The sequence below is a fragment of the Hylobates moloch genome, unplaced genomic scaffold (genome assembly GCF_009828535.3).
Source record: "Hylobates moloch isolate HMO894 unplaced genomic scaffold, HMol_V3 SCAFFOLD_669, whole genome shotgun sequence".
Classification (NCBI taxonomy): Eukaryota; Metazoa; Chordata; class Mammalia; order Primates; family Hylobatidae; genus Hylobates; species Hylobates moloch.
The window spans coordinates 12,977-19,593 of NW_026652944.1; the positions used below are offsets into that span (position 1 = coordinate 12,977).

General features: G+C 43.0%; 1 long non-coding RNA gene across 1 annotated transcript; it reads right to left on the minus strand.

The window, feature by feature from the left end:
- Nucleotides 1-351: 351 nt before the first annotated feature.
- On the minus strand, nt 352-6,592 carry LOC131382652 (uncharacterized). Its single transcript, XR_009212211.1, has 2 exons — nt 5,038-6,592; nt 352-513 (listed from the first exon to the last, which is right to left on the minus strand). It is a non-coding gene; the product is annotated as an uncharacterized LOC131382652 (long non-coding RNA).
- Nucleotides 6,593-6,617: the final 25 nt, after the last annotated feature.

A 6,617-nucleotide genomic window follows, 5' to 3' on the forward strand; every position in this document is an offset into this window, starting at 1 on the left:
CACTTCATTCACAATAATGAATGCTCAATGATTTTTTATATCACTGAAGAATTTAGCATCTTTGGAACTCAACAATATTCTCCATCTCCCAGAAGCTGATAACATCCCCTCCCCACCAAGATACTCTGCCTCCCTACTGCTCACTGCTTTGTGCCATCAACATGGTTAAGCATGTGTGTGTTATTGCACTATGAAGTAGCTGAAGATCTCAGAACAGAGAGCCACAGTCTCTTTCTGCAAATGAATGGCCAAACCAACAGATCAAGTAATCGTTTTTTTAGAATGCAGGGTCTAGCCGCCTAACTTATCTTTATAACCACATCACATCCAATGAGTTGGGAATGCTTAGTGAGAAAGCTCACGTACTTCGCACAGAAGAAAACACACTTTAAGTCATCAAGTTGTGTCAAGAATAAAAGGAAATTTCCACGACAGTGATAAACAACGTTCTTGTTTTAGTTGTTTTTCCTCTAAGTAATCGGGGATCTTAACATCTTCCGACATTTTCTGGTTCTGAAAGGAAGATTGGAAACAAATGTCATTGTGGGGACAAAAAAAAAGTCTATGAAACAAAGAAAAAGAAAACCAAGATCCAACTGTATGTTGTTACAAGAGACTCTTGCTCTATATTTAGCAGAAGGAAGATTAGACAGAAAAAAATGAAGCAGAAATGAAGTTGCACATCTTAAATATATACAATGTTTATTATGCTTTAAAAAAATCTAGAAGAATGAAAAATCTATTAAAAAAAAAAAAACCAAGATCCAACTGTGTGCTATCTATATGACACTTGCCTTACTTTCAGCAGGAAATAGATTAGAACAAATAAATTATGCAGAAATGAAGTTGTGCATCTTAAATATATACAATGTTTATTTGTCAACTATACCTTAATAAAGCTGGAAAAATTAAAAATAGAAAATATTTGGGCCAGGCGTGGTGGCTCACACCTGTAGTCTCAGCACTTTGGGAGGCTGAGGCAGGCAGATCACGAGGTCAGGAGATCGAGACCATCCTGGCTAACACGGCGAAAACCCATCTCTACTAAAAATACAAAAAATCAGCCAGGCGTGGTGGTGGGTGTCTGTAGTCCCAGCTACATGGGAGGCTGAGGCAGGAGAGTGGCGTAAACCTGGGAGGTGGAGCTGGCAGTGAGCTGAGATGCAGCCACTGCACTCCAGCCTGGGCAACAGAGCAAGACTCCGTCTCAAAAAAAAAAAGAAAATATTTAAAAACTGTTAAAATCGTATCTGGAAATAAATTTTAGTTTTCAAAACATTGTTTTTTTACGTTTTGCCATTTGTTAAGGATTTTGATGATCTTAAATGAATTGAGTAACTTTCTTTTTGGTTAAAACTAATATTTGTAGGAACTTTTTCTGAATATGGCCTTGTTGGTCTTTATAACTTCTGAAGTGGTGTTGTCATTTTCTCCACTTTACAAAATAAAAGCAAAGTATGATTCTTAAAAGTCCACATCAAGTGACAGACATCTGCTTCTATGTAGCTCTGTTACTACAACTCTTTACCTACAAAGTGTGCAAGCTTCAGTGTATGGCCTCAGCATGTATACAGTTCCACAGGTCGTGCACTGCATCACATCACCATGGATATGGTTAGTATACCATGCACATCATCCTTTAGGAGAGAGAGAAAATTCATGACCTAACTAAGGAGAGGTGGACAGCTGGGTACCATCAGCAGCAGCCTGGAACCTTAGAGTCAAGTTCACAGAGCTCTGAGCCCCATTTGATACCAAACCCATATATAGTGCTGTCATACACATATTTCTTAGATAATATAAAGGCTTTACAGCCAGCGAGGTGATATAGGTCCAGGATCCACATAAATGTCACTGTCCACCTTGAAGAGATCTCCCTAAGATCAGCTCACTCTGTCTGCATCCTCCTTTCTGATCTCAGGAACTTTAAGGGAGGGAAAGATAAATTTGGTGCTTGGGAATACTTGGTGAGAGTATCATTGAAGTACAATGGAGAAAGTAGACAAAATACTTACCAGGTAGCCAAAAGGCATGAAAGAGCTTCAAGACATTACACCTCTTTAGCAAAAACGTGGTTCCACCTCAAATGGGGCAGGCATCATCCACATTTTTAAAACTACACCTATTTCAGAAACTCAACTGGCCCCCATGCCAGTGATTTTCCTTATAAAATATTGCACTAAAATATATTTGTCTTCATTATTGAGTTTATGGGTGACCCCTGTCCCCCGCCCTTACATTTTGTGCTTGTGGAGATGGGTGCCTCTCTCTTACTCAGTTTCAGCTGTTGGTTAACAAAGGCTTACAACTCACTGCCACGAAGGCTGCTGAACGTGGTGTTCGTTAATGATGGCTGCTATGTTGGGTGAAGAAGTGTTGTCACTGAACCCAAGAATCTGCTCTCAGGTTGTCAGGAAAATAAGGCAGTTTTTCAGAAACTCAGTTTCCTCCTAGAATTTCAAGATGGGGCGTAACGTGGATGGAGGCTCACCCCAAACAGAGGTTCATTAGCTAATGGTTGATACTGCCCATTGACCAGCAGAGCGCGCGCATGGGAAGGTTTTAGGATTTTTGAGGCCAAATGCAAATCCTAAAGCAAACACCATAGGAATGGGCATCCCTTTCTGGTTTCCTTCAGGGACACAAAGAAGGTATGAGTTAGAGGCCGATTGGCAAACTCCAGACAGATTCTGATGTGAGTGGCCTGAGGTTTAAACCACATCTCCAGGGACCCCCAGTTAAAGATCTGAGTCACTCTTTTGGCTATAAAACAATCTCTGACTGCTGTTTCAGAGATTTCTTTAGGGCATCCTCTGCTCTCAAATCCCAAGTGATTCTTCAAACCCAGGAGTGTGGAGCCAGCATTGAACCAGGAAGCCACAGCAGATCTTTCTTTTCCCCTATGGTCTGAGCTCAGCTTCGGAATTCCAGAGAGGCTTATAATTTAGTGTTTCAGTAGTTTTCATTGTGGGTGGGGTTCTGTGGAAAACATTCACATTCAACCCAGATATTTTTCCTGACTCACCTGTGATGAAAATTTCACTGAATACAAAACAGAACTATATTTGGTTAGTTCAACCAACCATCATGCTTTAGTCCTGCAATGTAGGTTAGTATTTTTTTTGTTTCTTTTTCTTTCCATTTTTTCTCCCCCTCTTTTACATTAGACAGATAATGTGCCAGTGTCATTGTAACAAGGTTTAGAGGAAGGTACAGCCTACACCTGACCATGAAAACCCAGTCGTTGGCCAGGCGCGGTGGCCCACGCCTGTAATCCCAGCACTTTGGGAAGCCAACGCAGGCAGATCATCACTTGAGGTCAGGAGTTCAAGAACAACCTGGCCAACATGGGGAAACCCCATCTCTACAAAAAATACGCAAATTAGCCAGGCATGGTGGTGCATGCCTGTATTCCCAGCTCTTCAGGAGGCTGAGGCAAGAGAATCTCTTGAACCCAATCCAGGAGGTGGAGATTGCAGTGAGCTAAGATCGTGCCACTGCACTCCAGCCTGGGCAACAGAGTGAATCTCTGTCTCAAAAAAATAAAAATAAATCTTAAAAAATCACATTATTAGGCAAGTTATGTATATTGAACTTAACCAAGAATAACTTTGCTGGTGACAGACATCCAAAAGCAATTTTTAAAATAAAAAATCAGGCATAGTAACAAGGAAAACAATGTTTAGAGCCAAAGTTACCATTGGGTCCTGAAACCATTCCTAGTGTTTAGTTTGAAATAACTGGCTACGATTTCATGCCCAGCAGTGTCACCACCACCATGGATACAATGGAAGACACGATTTTTGCTACCATATTGCCTGCAGGACTGGAGAAAAGGCAAGCTCATCTGAGAAAAAAACATGGCTGTAGGAAAACTGCCTAAATATTAGGTTGGTCCAAAAGTTATTACAGTTTTTGCCATTGAAAATAATGACAAAAACTGCAATAACTTTTGCACCAATCTAATAACTTCTCCATCACATCCCTTCCCACCCTTGTATCCACAGAAAAAAAAAGTTAATTAAAAAAAAATCCTTAGGAAGTAATTCTGTTTTCACAAAGAGCCAAGCTTGTCAACCACATTTTACCACTGAAGACATCCAAGGCCAGGATTTGCACAGACGAGGCATTTGGCATTTTTGTTTGTTGAACTCAATTCATGTATGCCTTTTAATTAATTTTATTTATTTATTTTTTGAGAAGGAATCTTGCTCTGTTGCCCAGTCTGGCATACAGTGGCGTGATCTCGGCTCACTGCAATCTCCACCTCCTGTGTTCAAGTGATTCTCCTGCCTCAACATCCCAAGTAGCTGGGACTACAGGTGTATGCCATCATGTCCAGCTAATTTTTGTGTTTTTAGTAGATGCAGGGTTTCACCATGTTGGCCAGGCTGCTCTCAAACTCCTGATTTCAGGTGATCCACTCACCTGGGCCTCCCAAAGTGCTGGGATTACAGGCGCAAGCCACCACGCCTGGCCTGATTTATATTTTTAGAGATGGGGTCTCACTATGTTGCCTAAGCTCGTCTTGAACTCCTCGGCTCAAGTGATCCTCTTGCCTCAGCCTCCTGAGTAATTGGGATGACAGGCACACGTCAAAACGATTTCATGCCTTTTTAGACATAGAATGCTCACTCATGCAAAAATATTATTCAACTAATAACTGCCAGATAGGCTTGCTTTCAAAGGCATGCTGGAACTCTAGACCCAAGCACACACTAGACACAAGCATCTTCAATGCCTCGATGGCAAATTACTCTAGAGCTTCAGTACTCCAGCACAAAGAACAAGAAGGAGCTTGATATGGCAAAAATCAACACTTCCAAAGGGAAAAAAGGTGGCCATTTGAAATAGCCACCCCTTTCCATGCATGCCTTTCTTCAGACTGGGTTGAATGCCTGGGCCAATACATGGCATGCCATAGGTGAGGGACACAAGGCTGCTCCATGAATGAGGCTGCTACGTTGGGGGGAAGAGTGTTGTCAGTGAACACAAGAACCTGCTCTACAGCTGATGCTGCCACTCACTGCACCCTACCTCCTGGGAGAGACAGCCCTCTCTTCTGCCCCTCCCTATGTGCACACACTCCATAGTATGATTTCAGTGTTCACCATCCAGAGGTGGAGCTGCATCTTCATTCTGAGAATCCAGGCTTTCGCCAACAGAATGTCACACATGTGAAGACACGGTGGCTCAAAGCCCAGGCACGCTTCTCTTCATGCTCTTGGTACCCTGCCTGGTCTGTGGTGTGTGATGAAGCCTGGAGGGATATGAGAGTCCACATGAAGCTGAGATGAACCATTCCACCTAAGGCCCCAAATACATAAGACCCAGGAAACATGGTCAAAGCGCTGGCCACACCTACAGCTGACTGCACACAAAGTAGCAGTTCAGAAGATACCAGGAGGACCACAAGAATGGTTTCAGCCCAAATTTCTGACACATAATCATGAACATAGTAAATGGTGGTTATTTCCAGCCACTAAGTTTTGGGGTCTTTTGTGACACAGCATAGCTGACTGATACATACCTTTTCCTCTCTCCCTTCTCTTACAAATCAATCAAGTAGAATCAATTGTCATTACCAAGTGGTCATCCAAGCTGACTGCTTCTCTTTGCCTCCCTTGCCCAGGCTTTAATTCAGCCTGTCATCATTTCCAGAGGGTACTAAACTGGTCTGAAATGGGGTCTCCCTGGGCCTTAGTGAGCCCCCTCAGGTCCATTCTTCACCTACACATCCAACAGGGGCAGGCTCTTTCCCATGAAGTTTCTATGAAATGCAGACTTCACCTCGGCTAACCTGGTGGTCTTTCCTTGTCACTGCTGCATCCTTCCCTGGTTCCTGTTGCATTCCACACTCTGGCTACACAATCTCTGGTGTCCCCATATGTGTATCCAGCTCTACCTAGCACACTATCTTTCCTGACACTTCACCCATCTCCTGGGCACCTCCCACCCGTATTTTGGGGATTGGTTTGGGTATTGTTCTCTCCAGGAAGCCCTACCTCCCTCACCTAACCCAGTCTAGGAGTATCCCTTCTGCCTTGCTACAGGATCCCATATGTTCCAGCAAATTATTCATCAGATTTGACTGCAATGACTTGTTTATTTGCCTTGCCCTTTCCATCTCTGGACCTCACTTTACACCACAGAGGGAAAAAGGAGAATCAATACATCTTTCTAAGGATGCCAACATACCCCAAAAATATTGATACAAGTATTCTGCATGTTCATTGAAAGGTAGAGGTCACCTTCAATCACTTTCTCCTCCCGCATAATTGAAAACTCACTAGAGTCTTGGGGTTGAGTGTGTTTACTCTTAACTTTAACTCAAGCAGATGTCAGCCCAAATCTCTGAGAGTATGAGTCTTAGGGAAGGGGGAACCTGTTCTCCCAGCAACACAGGACACAAAGTCAGCCTTCTGGGCTTCAAGTTCTCCCTCCTTTGACCTGAGATGGGATTGACAGTGCACTCTGATGGCTTCCTTGGGCAGAATGTTCATAACTTCCTTTCTCCTGTCCTTCTTGGGTTTCAAGTTAACGCTGATCAAAGAAAGGGGAGCAATGGTGGTACTGGGAGAAATGCAATAGTCTCAGCACTCATTCACAGCCTTACT